Source organism: Vitis vinifera, chromosome 8, assembly GCF_030704535.1.
Source record: "Vitis vinifera cultivar Pinot Noir 40024 chromosome 8, ASM3070453v1".
In the NCBI taxonomy this organism is placed as follows: Eukaryota; Viridiplantae; Streptophyta; class Magnoliopsida; order Vitales; family Vitaceae; genus Vitis; species Vitis vinifera.
The window spans coordinates 2,688,688-2,705,949 of NC_081812.1; the positions used below are offsets into that span (position 1 = coordinate 2,688,688).

Sequence of the window (17,262 nt, forward strand, 5' to 3'; positions counted from 1 at the left end):
TGGTGGTTTTGTTGCAGTGGATTAAGACATGACATATTGCCGCCGATACCATTCAATAATAATTTTGGTGAAAAATTTAGGGAAAGAAACATTAGGCAAAGTAGAGGTGTCGAGGAAAGATTCTTACTTCATTAAGTCAAGATAGTGAGGAGGTCTGTATGGTGGTGTTTAGAAAGGGGCTTCTTTGTTAAATCTTTTTATTCCTTTCTAGAGTGCGACATGCAACTCCATTACTTTTTGTAGTCATCTGAAATTCCTTGGTCCCTTCAAAAATGTTGTTTTTTGCTTGGGAAGCTAGTTTGGGCGAAGTGTTGACCTTGAATCAGATTCAGAAGAGATTTTGGGCTTTGACGAATAGATGTGTCCTTTGCAATTGCGATGAGGAATTGATTGTCATATTCTCATCCATTGTGATGTAGTGAGTTCACTTTGGCAGCTTCTTTTCTCTTTGTTCAATATTGCTTAGGTCCTTCCTTTGTCGATAAGAGACACTCTTTTAGGGTGGCATGATTCCTTTGTAAGGAGGAAACGTTAGAAGGTTGGGAGAGTAGTTCCCCTTTGCAATTGTTTGGACAATTTGGAAGAAGAGAAACCAAATAGTGTTTGATAGGAAGGTGCAATTTCAAGCATTGAAATGCTCTTTACTTAGTACACTCTTGTCTTGGAGTAGCATGTGCATAAAAAGGCTTTCAATCTCTTATTGATTTTTTTGTAGATTGGGTGAATTCTTGGTGAGGGACATAGTTTTGTTTTGTTTTTTTTGATAAATGGTAAGGAACATGGTTTTAAAAGGTGTAAGGAGCACATTAATTCTCCTAATTCTTCATTTTGCTTGGTCTTCTTGTTCCTCTCTTTTTGGGTTGGAAAGGGCTTTGTTTGTCACTGTTGGTGAGCCCGATGATGGAGTTGGTGCATGCATCTTGGAAAAGGAGTCCCTAAACCCATTAGGGGTAGTTTCGGTTGATGGAAGGGAGTTGGGTGGCTCTTGCTCGCCTGTTTTGGAGCTAGGGCTTGGTGAAGCAGTACCTAGGATCTTGGTGGTTAAGGAGATGGGGGACGGGTTTTTAGAGGATTTGGTTAGGCCATTAGATTATTGGTCCTCTAGTTGTTTGGTGAAGTTTAGTCACTACTTGGGGATGCTGACTAAGGGGTTTGAGTGGGAAATTTTGAAGTTGCTAAAAAAAATGAAGGAGAGAAAGGATAAGAAGGGGATTGGGACTGGTTGAAGGAGGAAACAATTGAAGTCTTCCAGGTCTGAAAGGGAGTTGCAAAAATTGGATTAGTCTGTGAACTATTTTAGATCAAGAGTGGATTGTGGGGGTAGTGTTTCCAGTGTTAGATGAGGATGCATATTTATCTTGGAATGAATGTAAGAGGGGTTAATGATAGAGACAAAAGGAAGGTTATTAAGGCTTTGATTAAGTCTCATAAAGTGAACCTGGTTTGTTTATAGGAAATCAAGATTGAAGAAATGTCTATGGGGTTAGTGTGTAGTCTTGGAGTGGGGAGATTTTTAGAGTGGGAAGCTGTGAACTTGAGGGGTATTGTTGGAGGTATTATGGTATTTTGGGCTAATAGGGTGTTACAATTGGTTGGATTGGAAGTGGGTAAGTTTTCAATTTTGTGTTGGTTTAAAAATTGCCAAGATGATATCAGTTGGATTTTTATAGGGGTTTATGGGCTGGCACCGAAGAGAGAAAGGGAATATTTTTAGGGTGAATTAGGGGCTATAAAAGGTCTTTGGAGTAACCATTGGTGTGTTGCAGACGATTTTAATATAATCAGATTTCCTCAAGGGCATAGTAGTGGAGGTAGGCTGATTTCAACAATGAGGAGGTTTTCTGAGGTAATTGAGGACTTGTAGTTGAGAGCCTTTGTTTGGGGGCCCTTTTACTTGGAGAGGTGGTCTGAATAATCAAAATAAGTCTAGTTTTGATCGTTTTTCGTGTCTGAGTGGGATAATCACTTTAACGTTCCTAGACCAATGTTTGATCACTTTCCCATTTTGCTAGATTGGGGTGGGGGGTTGTTGAGGAGAGGCCCTTTGTCTTTTAGATATAAAAATATGTGGTTGAAGGAGGAGGGATTCAAGGATTTGTTGAAATCATGGTGGGAGGGGTTCAACTTTAGCGGTTCTTTTACTTTCATTTTGGTTGCAAAGTTGAGAGCTTTGAAGTTTATCTTGAAAAAATGGAACAAAGAAGTTTTTAGGCAGACTGCAGTTGGGAAGGCTATGGCATTGGATCAAGTGGTATTTTGGGATACAAATGAGAGGTCCTGTAATCTATCCCATGAGGAGGTGGAAGCAAGAGAGGTAGTGAGGGAGGAGTTTAAAAAGTTGGTCATGTTAAAAGAAATTTCTTGGAGGTAGAAATCAAGAGAAGTGTGGTTGAAGGAGGGGGACAAAAAAACTATTATTATGATTTTTTTCCATGACATGGTTAATGCTCATAGTAGGAGGAATTTCTCGGCCAAAATTAAGATAAATGGAACATGGCTTTTAGAGGAGAAGGATATTAAGGAAGGGGTGGTTCAAGCTTTTCAGGCCCTATTAACTAATTCAGGGGATTGGAGACCATGTTTAAATGGGTTGTTGTTTGAGGGTCTAGAGGCTTAAGAGGCTATTTGATTGGAGGAGCCTTTTTGTTAAGGAGGAGGTCTTTAGTGCCCTTTCGGGTTTCAAGGGAATAAAGTGGTTATACCAAAGGTGATTTTAGAGGAGGATTGGTGATTTTAAACAACCTATGCTGAGATGTTTTTGCCCATGAAACTTTGGCATATTTTGGAAGACCATGAATTTTCGATTGAAGAGTTCAATATAATGGTTGTGAAAATATCTATATTCTAGTGTATAATAGGCATACGAAGATTCGTCATCCAATTAAGGAAATCCCCTTGTCTAAGCAATCAGAAAAAAAAAAGAAAGGAAATGCAGTTGAAAGAAGTGCTTAACATGCATGAATTTGGAAAGTATGAATTAAATTAGATGAAAGCCCCACAATGGACACAATTTTGCGATAGTTAAAGCTTGAATTGAATTTCTTGAGTCTGCCGGGTTTTATAAGGCCTATGAATAAGGCTATCCGATGTAACTAATAGAACAGTGAATGAATCATATGTTACTTTTTTGTATATTTTGCAATTTTCAATGGTGAGACTAATTGTTTTCTCTTGTAAATAATACTCCTAAAAGGCTTTAATAAGATTCTTATCCTATGTTTGATTCTTGGAAAATTTGAGTAAAAATGCAAAGAAAGGAACATAAAGAGGAAAAATTAAAAAATAGAAGAAAAGAAAAAGTGAAGGAAAAAAAAAAGATTAAAAGTTAATAAATTATTAGTACATGCTTTTTCAAACTCATTTCATTTATTTTTCTTTGTCTCTATAAAGACTAAATAATTTGAAAATGTACGAGTTTCTAATTAATTTTAATTATATTTGATTGTCTTTGGTAAAGCAAACATGAAAAAAACCATTTCTTTAGCAATTGTTCCTTTATTTCTTTTTACTACCTTCCTTGGTACTTTTTTGAACCAAACATAGTTTTAGCTTTTTCATTCCCCCCGTTTTTTTTTCCACACCTTCTTGTTCTTTTCCTCACATTTGTTTTTATTTTTTTTTCTCATTGTCCAACCTCAATTCCATGTTTCCTTGCTCAAATCTTAAGAGAATGAAGCCTTGACCCATTTATTTGATTGTAGACAACTATTTTGAAGTTGTCGTGCATCAAATTTGATCATAAATAGAGTTTCCTCTAGCTTTGTCAAGAATTTGTGGAATCCTAATAACTAGGAGTTTTTTTTCTTTATTACTATCTCTGTGTTTCTTTATTATGATTCCTGAAGATCAAATGAGCTAGAAGACTAAACATTGGACATGATTAATAACCCATTGATGTGATAACCCAACTCAACCCGTTTGGCTTTGTTCCTAGAAAAGATAGTCTAGCATCCTGTAATGATTTATGATTCATTATCCCATATGATTTGTGTGATAGATAAGAGTTAATCAGTAATGTCTTGGAATCCAATGAAAGAGGATTAGTTAATCATAATGAAAGGAGCAGCCAAAAAAGCCCCTAAGCCTAGCTTCTTACTACAAAAGTGCTCCTAGCTGGTTTAGAGCACACAAATTTGATGCTACCTGTTTGCTCTACTCATATTGCATATACACAACCAGAACATATTTCCCAGATAACTCTATTAAGATCATTTTAAGTTTATCTTCCAGCAGGAAGTTCCAGTTTCAGCAACCATGCACTGAGCTACATGTAAGCGAACAAGTTCCCCTTGTTGATCAATTATACTGCTGAATATGCACATCCAAATTATTTTGGGGATTGAAACAAAAGAAAAGAAAACTGGCATGACCCGTATATCTTCAACTAGCAAATCTAATATGTAGTCTCTCTCTCTCTCTCTCTCTTTTTCTCGCCTCCCTTATAGAACCTACAGCATGGCCGAGATAGTTCCATCCACAACACATTCTTTCTCCCCATCTCCTCAAGTCTGCAAGGGAGATTCTATAACAAAAACACCTCCTTGGAGACTGCCTGTTCCATTGTAGCAAGGGCAAACAACCTCTCTCCCTATATATAGAATATATATATGCTAAATGGTGGAATTTGTAAGGAAATTTAGTGGACTGAATGTCAAGAAACTGGAATTGAAAGAATAGTAATTCTTTTTTCTTATTTGAATGATGAACCACTAGGGAATAAATAGAGGAGAGAACATAATTTCCTTCCTCTAATTATGGGATACAGAAAATTAAACTTCCTAAACAGATTCCTCTAAAATAGGAAATAGAATAAACTAGGAAAACAAGGAATTTGGGTAACATCCTACCCAAATCCTTAATTCAAGGAAAGTCAAAACATTACACAGTAAAATCCCTTAATTCCCATGTGCCTTATTAGTACAAATATTCTTGACTTTCTACACTCCCCCTCAAGTTGGATTGTAGATGTTTATCATTCCTAGGTTGGAACTCAAATCTTCAAAATTCGTCCAAGGAAGAGCCTTGGTGAGAATGTTTAAAATTTGGTGACGTGTTGGAGTATGAAGAAGAGCTATGATCCCACTGTCTATCTTCTCCTTGATGAAGTGGTGATCTATCTTGACATGTTTGGTTTGGTCATGGTGTATGGGGTTTTTTGTGATGCTTATTGCCGCTTGATTGTCACAAAGTAGATTCATTGGTCCTTCTATTGAAATAAGCAATTCACTGAGAAGTCTCTTTGGCCATATTCCTTCACAAATTCTATGGGCCATTCCTCTAAATTTAGTTTCAGCATTGCTTCGAGCAACTAGAGATTGCTTTTCACTTTGCCAAGTTACCAAATTTCCCCACACAAACATATTGTACCCTAAAATAGACTTGTGATCTGTAATTGAACTTGCCTGTCAGCATCAGTGAAAACTTCAATCTTCCTATTTGAGTTAACCCTTTTCCTGGAGTCATTTTTGGGTATCTCAAGATTCGATAAATTGCCTCCATATGTTTCTCCGTAAGATTATTCATGAACTGACTGACCATACTAATTGGAAAACCAATATCTGGTTTAATGTAAGAGAGATAGATTAATCTGCTAACAAGTCTTTGATACTGACCTTTATCTACTGGAGCACTATCATCTTTGATTCCAAGTGTAATAGTCAAATCCATGGGAGTATTGGCCGGTTTGCACCCTAACATTCTGGTTTCTTTTAAGAGATTAAGGACATATTCGTGTTGTGAGACTGAGATACCCTTATGTGATCGAGCAACCTCCATACCTAGAAGGTATTTGAGATTTCCTAAGTATTTAATCTCAAATTCTTTGGCTAGGAGTCTCGAGTCTGCTCATTTCTTCTGCAAAGTCCCCTATGAGAATAATGTCATCTACATAAACAATTAAAATCTCTTCCGTTCTTCCCTTATTCTCAAAGATCCTATTGTTTCTCTCTTGCCATATCATCCATAACAAAGTAAGGCAAGCAATTTGCCAAAGTGTCTTGCCTCTTAATGAGTTCCCCAAGCCTTTAAAAGCAATAACCAACATGTCCTCAATACTCCTTGGAGGAACCCAAGCCAACCCTGCTAGATTGAACAACTTGTGCCAGACTCCAATGGTAACAGGGCAATGAAGAAAAAGGTAGTCTATTGATTCTCCATTTCCTTTGCAAAGAATGCACCATTGAGGATAGAGGGATTTGTAGGGTTTTCTCAATTGCAACTTGTCATTGGTGTTTGCCTTCCCATGTGCTACTAACCAAGCGAGAGCCTTAACCTTTGAGGGGGCTTTTGAACTCCACAAGAACTTGGCCGGAAGGAACAAGATAGAATTTGAGACTTTTGACAAGGTCAAGAAAAAAGATTTCACTGAAAACAAGCCTGATGATGACAAAGATCACACTCTTCAATCTGCCAAAGAAGGAGAGAAAATCACTGAACTAAGGGAGGACATTAAACTTTGAAGGAGATCAATTTCTGAATCAGTAAGATTGCGGTGAAAATTAAAATTCCAAGACAGTGGAAAGGAATTGCCAAGGACATTTGAGACAGTGAGGTTTTTCATAGAAATAATTCTATAAAGACCAGCAAATTGAGAGCACAAAGTTTGGTTACCCCACCAAAGATCTTCCCCAAAACGGATTCTCTTCCCATTACCCACCACTAGGCAAACAAAAGGGGAAAAATCCTGGAAAACTTTAGCAATTGCCTTCCAAGGACATCTATGTGACCATCTAACCACCATGTTGGCGTCCCATCCATTAGGATGTGTCCCATAAATACTCGCCATAACCTTATGCCAAAGACCACTCCTTTCTCTAAGGAACCTTCAAAGCCATTTCCCTAAGAGAGCAATGTTCCTTAGAGAAGTCTTCCCAAAACCCAAACCTCCCAACTCCTTTGATCTACTAACAACATCCTATCTGATAAGATGATCTTTCTTCCCTTCCCCTGCCCCAGACCAAAGAAAATCCCTTTGCAGCTTCTCAATCTTTGAGGCTATTGATGCTGGGATTTTGAAGAGGGAGAGGAAGTAGCTAAGGATGTGAGACAGACTTGGTTGAATTAAAATAATCCTTCCTCCTAGAGACAAAAAGGCCTTTTTCCAACCATCTGACCTCCTCGAAATTCTCTCAACCACTGGATCCTAAAAGCCTATTGTCTTTGGGTTCCCTCCCAATGGAAGGCCTAAATAAGACAAAGGCCACTCTGACACTCTGCAATAAAAAACTGAGGCCAAACTTGACAACAACTCCTGCCTAGTATTAATACCTGAAATGATGCTTTTTTCTAAGTTGATTTTTAAACCTGATACTTGCCCAAAAACCAAAAGGATAATCTTGAGGTTTTGAAGATGTTCCAGAGAGGCTTTAGAGAAAAAGATGGTGTCATTTGCAAATTGTAACAAAGACACTCTAGTCATATCCCTCCCCACAAAGAAACCCTCAGTTAGCCTAATTTCCTCTGCTCTGATCATCAACCTACTTAGAACATCTGCTACTAAAGTAAAAAGGAAAGGAGAGAGGGAGTCTCCTTGTCTCTGTAGTGCCAACGAAAGCTTTGATGCCAACAATGTTAGTTCAAGAACACAAAGATAAAACAATCACACATACGGTACACGAGGTTTTAACGTGGTTCGGCCAACCATGCCTACGTCCACGGATGAGAGAGAATAATTCCACTATACAATAGAGAATATTACAGAGGATAAAACCAGATACAACTATTGGGTTCCCGAAACATCCCATGTTTCCCCACTCCTTGTATCCATACCTTACTACGAGCCCTCTCGCTCCACCAGGTACCTCCCGTTCTTCCTCACATCTCTATCCACCTCGTATAGTCTCTATAGGCCCATCTCCATCTCATAACTTTTTCCCCTCATGACCTAGAATATTTATAGAGATATTTCCTACAACCTTCCTTATTCTATAAGGAAGTCTAATATTACAATAATATATCAACCTAGAAATATTCTATATAATATTCTTTACAAAAAAGGAATCTATACCAATTAGGAATTTGGGACACTTCCCAACAGTCTCAAACCTCTAGAGGCCTTAACCCAACCCTTTGCATTCCCATTAACTAGGATTGCAAAATTTGATGAAGACAAACATCCCCTTATCCAAGATCTCCATTTCGGGCTGAACCCCTTCCTTTCTAGCACATGATCTAAAAAGCCCCAATCCACATGATCATAGGCCTTCTCAAAATCGATTTTGAAGACTACCCCTTCCTCCCCTGACCTTCTTTTCTCATCCACCACTTCATTGGCTATCAACACAGCATCCAAAATGTGTCTCCCTTCAACAAAGGCTCCTTGAGGGCCAGAGATTGTTTCATGGAGGACTTTGCGTAAACGCTCTGATAAGACCTTAGCAATTATCTTTTATAAACTTGTAACCAAACTAATAGGTCTATAATCTGAGATTTTAAAAGTTTGGCTATTCTTAGGCACCATAGCAATGAAGGTCGCATTTGTACTTTGATTTATTATCCCATTGGTGTGGAACTCAAGAAACACCCTCATAAGATCCTCTTTGATGACATCCCAACACTCTTGATATACTGCAATAGTAAAACCATCAGGACCAGGGGCCTTTTCCTTATTCAATTGGAAAACTGCTATTCATACCTCCTCTTCAGAAAAAGGTCTGTCCAGCCAAACCGTACTCTCTCCATGAATAGAGACCCAATCTACTCCTTCAACCCTCCAAGAAGCACCTTCGGGTTTGGAATAGAGCTTTCCAAAGAAATTTACAATCTCCTCAGAGATAACCTCAATGTTGCTTAGAGTCACCCCCTTCTTAGAAATCAGAGACTTAATGAACTTCCTGCTTCGCCTTCCATTGGCCATTCTGTGAAAAAACTTAGAATTGCAATCCCCTTCTTTAATCCACTTAACCCTAGATTTTTGTCTCCAATGAACCTCTTCCTTTAATAACAAATTCTCTAGCTTCCTTCTTCTTAAGGTCCTTCCAGATACCAAATCAAGATTCAAATTCTCTTCTTGTTCAATTAGATCAATTCTACCTAAGTTCGAAAGAATGAGTTTTTTCCTCTCTCTTAAATCTCCAAAGGCCACTTTATTCCAATCTTTCAACTTTGAATTAACAAACTTTAATTTCCTCATAAACTTGTGACCTTCCCAACCTTCAAGCGTACACTCTTGCCACCAATCACTAAACTTTTCCTTAAACTCAGGATGGAGCAACCACATATTCTCAAACCTGAAAGGAGTCGGACCCCATTTTAAAGGATTAGTTTCCAAGCAAATTGGGCTATGATCTAAGGTCCATCTAGGAAGCGCCTCTTGAAGACTTTGAGAGAAAAAGGAATCCCACTCAGAAGAAAACAAGAACCTATCCAACCTTTTGCAAATAGGATCAACTTGCATGTTTGACCAAGTAAAAGCTGCATTTCTTAGAGGGAGATCCAACAAACCACTCTCCCTTATGAACTCGTCAAAACACCTCATGTTGAAAGTTAACCTAGAATCACCCAGTTTCTCAGAGATCCTCTTGATTACATTAAAATCCCCTCCTACACAGCACATTGGGAAGGTGTTGAAGCTCCAGCCAAAAGTCCTTCCTCCACAAAGGCTTATTCGGGCCATACACTGAAGTTAACCAAAAAGACCTTTCCTCACCAGAGTTCAACTTCACAGTTACAGAGAAAGATCTTAACACCTTCTCTGTACACTTGAACTTATTTGAATCCCACATAATCACAATCCCCCCTGAAGCCTCACAAGCAGGAAGAGCAGCCCACTCCATACTTCTACCTTTCCAGACACTACTCACAAACCTCCTATCCCAAATTTCTCTCTTTGTTTCGTGAAGCATCACAACATCTGGACTTTGAGAACTTAAAAAACCTTTTGACAATCCTCATTTTCTTCTTGGAACCTAATCCTCTTGTATTCCAACTTAAGATCTTCATGTAAACAAAAAAACCCAGCACAAACTGCAACCAAAACTAAGTCTCTCTCTGGGTTCCACAATCATTTTTCCTCTTCCTTCTGAAATAGACCTTGTCCGCAAAAAGAGTACTCTTGCTCTCTACTTCCGCACCTTTTCCATTATCTCTAACAATTCTAATCCTCAAACTCTCCAAAACCGACTAAACCTTGACCATCTTCCTAGGCGTGAGGCCCTCAATCTGAAAACCTTCCAACGGGAGGGTGGGAGGTTCTGGCTTTGGGGACGAGGCCTTGCTTGAGACGCAAAGCTCCTCTGGGTTACTGAGTGATTCCCTAAGGATAGGACAGTCTTTAAAATTTCGGTTAGAGGCTTCTATGGGAAACGCCACACCTTCAGAACAGGACACGCTAACATGACAACTAAGCTCAACACCAGGAGGATTTGAAAAGGGAACACCCTGAGAAGGAAAGACTGACTTCATCGGATACGAAAAAAAAGCTGACACCAAAACAAATGAATAGCAAAAACAGAGGAGAAGGGAAGAGATTTTGGAGCAAGAGCCCCAGCCAAAGGATGACCTTGCTTAGAGGAAGCTGAGAAAGGAGGACACACCTTGTTTGCCAAACTGCAACGTGAAAACTCATCACCTCCCTCTATCTCCCTGGTGAAAACTTGGGAGGTTTCTGGAGCAGGAGGAAGAACGCCCTTATTGGAAACTGGTTTGCCCCGAAAAATGGCTAGATTTGCTTCCGCAGAGCCACCCCCATCTAGGTTACGCTTCGGTGTAGAAGATGACACCTTTAGGCTCGGAGGCTAGCTTCTCGCTTTGCGCCTCGCAGAGATTGAGGGGCCTTTTAACTTTGACGACTCTTGAGAGTGAATAATCGACGTAACCTCCTTTGTGGAGGATCCTGAGCATTGGAACTTTGAGGACAAAGGCGCTACAAGGTCGCCATTAGAAGATCCTGCTTCTGTTTCATGGACTAGACCAGTAAGAGGCCCAAAACTCTTCGCCCCAAACTGGGCCTTAGCAGATCGGGCTTTAAAAAAGGCATTTGGCTTTGTTGGCCCAATAACTCTTCCCATCGTTGGGCCCAAGAGACTCCCTCCCCATCCTTTCTCCGCTTTGGAAGCCATAATTGAAACTGAGGAACTAGAATGGGAACGGTGACGAGGCCTCCAGCTGTAACACTCATTGTCCCTAGCAGTAGCTCGTAGCCCCGTAGCGTTCTTTGGCCTCTGAGAGACGCAACCTCCCGCTGACATCAACTCGTCCTTGCTGCGAGTTGACTCAGGCTTGAGAAGGTCGTCTCCTTCAACTTCTCCGACGATTGAAACCGTAACCGTAAATGACCAGGTCCCCATCTTCCACCTCTAGCAGTGCAGGTAGCACGACATTTGGAAGCATCTCCACCCACAACTTTACCTTTGACAAGTCTACAAGCTTCAGAGATTCCCATGCCACCTTTGTTACCTTCCCCCACTTCTGCAGAATGTATCTTAGCTGAACCTCGTCCCACAAATGAAAAGGAAGGCCTCTTAGTTCTAACCAACCCCTTCTAAATTTTCCTGATACAACAGTATTTTCTCTTGACGACCATCTCCTCAGAACAACAGAGCCTTCTCTCACTGTTAAACTCCCCTGTTCTTGAAACCAATCAACTCTCCTTGCAGAATCCACGAAAAAACACCCCTTGTAAGCGGAAATAGGGGTTACAGACACCATTCCTTTCGTACTCATCATCCTCGTAATAGCTTTTCCTACATAAAATCAATCTAGTACTTTTCTTTTACTTTCACAAATTACAGCTCTGGCCCATTTTCCCACTGGCAGCAGAGCTTCGTTCCTAGGTCCTTCCTCTGCAACCACATCTACATAAGACCGACCTTCTCTGTAAATGCCCTTGCTCACCTGAGAATCTTTAATCATCTCCTTCGAGGCTCTTACAGCTTGATCAGACAAGTCTTGTACTGAAGAAATCATCTTCCTAAGGGCTTCCCACCCATTGCCTTTAACACCCTTAGGAACGACTAGAACTAGAGGCTTCCTCTTTGTAACAATTTTTGTAATTTTCATAAATCCCCCTTTACTATTGAAACAAATCTCCATCAAATGAGTCCTAGTCTTGCCCCTAATCTTTCGAATAAAACCCCTGGGAGCCTCCAACTCCACAACTTTCTTCAAAAGCTCCGACAACCAATCCAACTCCTCCTCTCCAAAGCCTATTGAAACAACAAAACCTCGACTTCTCTCTATTATTGAGATCCACGTTCCCCCATTGGAGCCTTCAAACTTTACCTGGAAAGCCTTTCTCTCCACTTCAAAAAACTTCGCCATTCCTTCAAGGTCACCATTGGGGAAAGCATTCTTGACATCTAATTGGTAAAGTGGCCAATCCAAGTTAGATGCAAGGGATAAGAGCACTTGTTGGTGTTAAGTTTTGCTACAGGGGCGAATGTCTCTTGATAGTCAATTCCATAAGACTGGGTGAACCTTTTTGCCACGAGGCATGCGTTGAACCTCTCTATGCTTCCATGAGCTTTGTGTTTGATAGTGAAAATCCATTTGCAACCCACCGGTTGTTTTCCTGGTGGCAGCTCGGTAATGTCCCATGTTTTGTTCTTTTCAAGTGCTTGAATCTCCTCCAAGATGGCTGTTTTCCATTTGGGTATTTTGACTGCCTCGTGTATGGAATGTGGAACCTGTACTTGGTTGAGATTGCTGACAAAAGCACGGAAGCTAGGAGAAAGACCCTCATAGGATACAAAATTATATATAGGATGATTAGTACAAGATCTCACACCCTTTCTCAAGGCAATTAGTCTATTTAGGTCCTCACTAGGCTAGTCAACATTGATGGGTTCAGAGGAGATGTTACCTTGAGAATTTTCAAGAGTGCTTGAACTTGGGTTGGACTTCTGACCTTGCTCATGGCATGTTTGGTGCTCCACTCCTTTCTGAATGCTTTTCCTTTTGAAAAATAACAGCTCAAGGTTTTGAGAAGGTTTTGAGTAGGAGGATGGACACACTAGGAGATAAGTGTGCTAGTCAGGAGAAATAACAACTTTAACTTGAGTAGTAACAATCGGTGTTGTAGCAGCAGTAGAAGCAGGTGTGCTGGTCGGACTGGGAGATAAAGTGTGCTCGTCAAGGGAAATAACAGCTTCAACTTGAGGAGTAGTAGCAGTAGGTGTTGTAACAACAGTGGGAGTAATGTCCCAAAGCTGATATTCCTTAGAAAAATTCCCCCCCTGAATATTAGTTTTGGTGTAAAATGGTTCCTGCTCAAAGAAAGTAACATCCATGGAGTTGTAAAAGTGTCTTGTAATAGGAGAATAGCACTTGTACCCTTTTTGATTTGAGGAATATCCTATGAATATGCATTTGATGGCCATGGGATCCAGTTTACTCCTATTATGTAAAAAGGATATGGACATAGGCAGAACACTCGAACACTTTCATGGGAATGGTTGAGATAATTCTAGTGTTTGGATAAGAGTTTAGGAGTATATGACTTGGAGTTTGAATGTTAAGTACTCAAGAGGGCATCCTATTTATGAGATATGTTGCTGTTAGAACTGCTTCTCCCCGAAAAATTTTAGGAACATGTGTAGTGAACATAAGTGACCTGGCAACTTCAAGGAGGTGTCTATTTTTTCTTTCAGCTACCCCATTTTGTTGTAGAGTGTCAATACAAGAGCTTTGATGAACTATCCCTTGACTTAATAGATAATCACCTAGGATTGAGGTAAAATATTTTTTTGCATTGTCAGTTTTTAGCACTTTTATTTTTGTTTGAAATTGAGTTTGTATCATAGTGTTGAAGTTTTTAAATATTTGACCTGCCTCAGATTTCTCTTTCATAAAGAATATCCATGTGACTCTAGTGTGATCATCAATGGAGGAAATGGACCAACAAGTTCCTGTTAAACTTTTAATTCTGTGGATGGTCCCCAAATGTCAGAGTGAATCAAGGAAAAAGGATGTGATAGACTTGGATAAGGATTTCTCACATGTTTCAAGAATTGACAAACTTCACATGAAATTTTTTTTGAACTTTTATTCTTGAATAATATGGGAAAGAGTTTCTCAAGATAGAAAAACTTTGGATGACCTAACCAATAGTGACATAACATTATTTCACTATCTTTATTGGAATTAAAACATGACAAAGAGTTGTTTTGACACTGACTTGTGGACATGGCCTTGTGAGCTTGAGAGCTTGTGGAATCATCAACTTTGAGGAGATAAAGGCCCGAACATGCCTCAGCACTGCCAATCATTTTCCCCGAATCCAAGTCCTGAAATTCACAAAGATCAGGAGTAGCACTACAATTCAATAAAACTGAATCGAGGGTTAATTGGTTTGAGAAACAAACAGACCGGATTCTAACAACTTTAGATAATGAACCATCTGCAATTCTAACAATAAGTCCCTCATTTCATTGTTTATAATTTTTTAAAATAAAGACATCACCCATCATATGATCTGAGGCACAAGAGTCCACCATTCATGGCCCTTGTTTTACTTGTTTCACATTTAGGGCACTGATCAGATTACCTGTTTGAGCCAAAGAGCCTATACCTTTTATTCTGTGATTGAGTGAACATTTTCTGGAGTAGTTCTATTTGTTCTTTGCTGAACAGGTTTGGTTTTGAAGAAGTGGTGTTGTCCTTGGCAGAAGCAAGCTGTCTGCAGCTCTCTTAGTCATTGGAAAAATGTGCAGGTTTCCAATCTGCTGGTTTTCCATGGATCTTCTAGCAAGTGTCCTTGGTATGACCAGGTTTATGACAGTGATTGCACCAAGTTTGTCCCTTCCTTGGTCTGTTATCATTGTTTAGGGGCTGTTGGGAACCACAAACAGCCAAAGCAGATCCTTCTCCAGTGGATGAGGAACTTGATGATCCCATAATCACCTTTCGGTGACTTTCCTCCAAACGAACCTCTGAAAAAGCTTCTCGAACATTAGGCAATGGCTTTGTTCCTAAAACTCTTCCACGTACTTCATCAAGATCTTTGTTTAATCTCATTAGGAATTTAAACACACGTTTCTTCTTGATGATCTGTTTGTACAGTGCTTCATCTTCAGGACACTTCCACTGGTGCACTTTGAACAGGTCAAGTGTTGCCAGTGACGCCTGAGGCAATTGAAGAACTGGGTGACAGAGGAATCTGCCTATCAAAGTTCATGAAGGATGCTTTCGACAGAAAATAGTTCTGATGCATTTTCAGAACTAGAATAGGTTTCTTTGGCTGCATCCCAAATCTCTTTCGCAGTACCATAGGGTAGGAAATTTTCTCCTATCTCATTGGTCATAGAATTAATCAGCCAAGACATTACCATATTATATTCTGATTTCCAGACCTTGAACGCTGGATCTTCTTTCTTTGGAATGGTTACTGCTCTGGTGAGATGATCATCTTTGCTTTTTCCACAGATGAACATCATCATAGATTGGGACCATTGGAGGTAGTTGTGGCCATTCAATTTGTGACCTGTGATGGGAAGAAAGCTGTCTATTGAGCCTTCATTAGATCTTGTGATGACAGCTCCTGGATTGGATGTGACCTCGGATGTGGAGCTCTGCCTTTTGGTGGCCATCCCATATTTTGTCATTTAGAAGAAAAGGTTTTAGAATCACGCTTTGATACCATGAAGAAACTGCAATTGAAAGAATAGTAATTCTTTTTTCTTATTCGAATAATGAACCACTATGGAATAAATGGAGGAGAGAATGTAATTCCCTTCCTCTAATTATGGGATACAGAAAATTAAACTTCCTAAACAGATTCCTCTAAAATAGGAAACAGAATAAACTAGGAAAACAAGGAATCTAGTTAACATCCTACCCAAATCCTTAATTCAAGGAAAGTCAAAACATTACATAGTAAAATCCCTTAATTCCCATGTGCCTTATCACTACAAATATTCTTGACTTTCTACAGAATGTGTAGAAGGTTGTTAGTCTGTGGATTTTATATCTGGGTAAGAAACATTAAGGCCATGTTTGGTTGGCGGGATAGGATAGGATGAGATATGTATATATATATATCCTAGTATATGCATTTTCTATCCAATGGGATATGACATCCTTTGATATTGTATCCATCAGACATGATGTCCTAAGGTAACATATCAAATGGAATATGTTATGCTATATTATGTTTATATTTAGTTTGTGAAATGAATAAAATAAATAGCATAGAATATATATTATTTTTCAATTTTTAAAATAAAAATTATATTACATTATAATATTTTCTGTTTAAAAGAAATGAAATTTCTTACTTTTAACAATATTCATAATTAAAATATTTAAATTTTATAAATATATATTTTTATATTATGTTATTCAATATATGAAAATAATATATATTAAATAACACAAATATTAATATTATTTTATAAATATTTTTTTAGTTGTTCTTTTTTAACCACAAATTTAATTTTATAATAAAAATTTTTTATTTTACAAAATAAGTAATATAAAAAAAATAAAATATTAATAAATTTATGATACATGGGATATGCATATCCTATATTTTAGTATAGGATTAAAATATCTCATGTAGAAGAGACATAAAAAAGAGGGTAGATATTATATCCCACGATTTATCCTATCTTATGTTTAGTTGAACATAGGATAAGATAAGTGATGTGATAAATTATCCTATCCTATCACCATCCAAACATGGGTTAGAATATAATATCCCTTCTCTTATTTTATCCATTCTATATCCAGCCAACCAAACATGACCTAAAGTGTGGCAAAATGAATTCTTGGATACCTTGCATTCTGTTTGTTTAGGAGCAATTTTACAGGCTGCTGATAATTATATGGATACATGTACAGGGGAAGATGACACTAGGGTATCCTTGATGGGTATGTGTTGGACTTGCAGGTGGACCATTATCTTGGAAGTCAATTCTATAGTTAACTTCAGTATTGTTAAAAGTACAATAGAATATATCAGTAACAAAAATAGTAAAGGAAGTTCTGTGGCTTAAAGACTGGGATTTTCTTATGTAAGTTTAGAGTCATATATGCCTGTTCACCTTTATACTGGCATGTTATATCCACTAATAAAAAATATAACTAGGTCCACTCTATTCTTACATTTTGTTTTTTAATGTGTTTTTTGAGCAAATGATGTATTCAATTGCAAATTCTGGTTGTTTTTCCAAGGATATGATGGTAAGACCAAATTTGTATGCATACTTCATAATCGCGTATGTTTTGTTTGAAGGAACCTAATCTTTAACCCTGTGATTTTTTATTTCTTTATTGTTGTAAATTGAGATTGGTGATATTTAGATATGCACACTTAGCTTGTAAGCT

The 17,262-nt window shown here is 38.5% G+C and overlaps 1 protein-coding gene across 4 annotated transcripts in view; it reads left to right on the top strand.

The window, feature by feature from the left end:
* The window catches only part of LOC100255401 (BTB/POZ and MATH domain-containing protein 4), a 31,697-nt gene that overhangs the window by 2,883 nt on the left and 11,552 nt on the right, over positions 1-17,262 (top strand). The gene's annotated exons all lie outside the window — the stretch shown is intronic.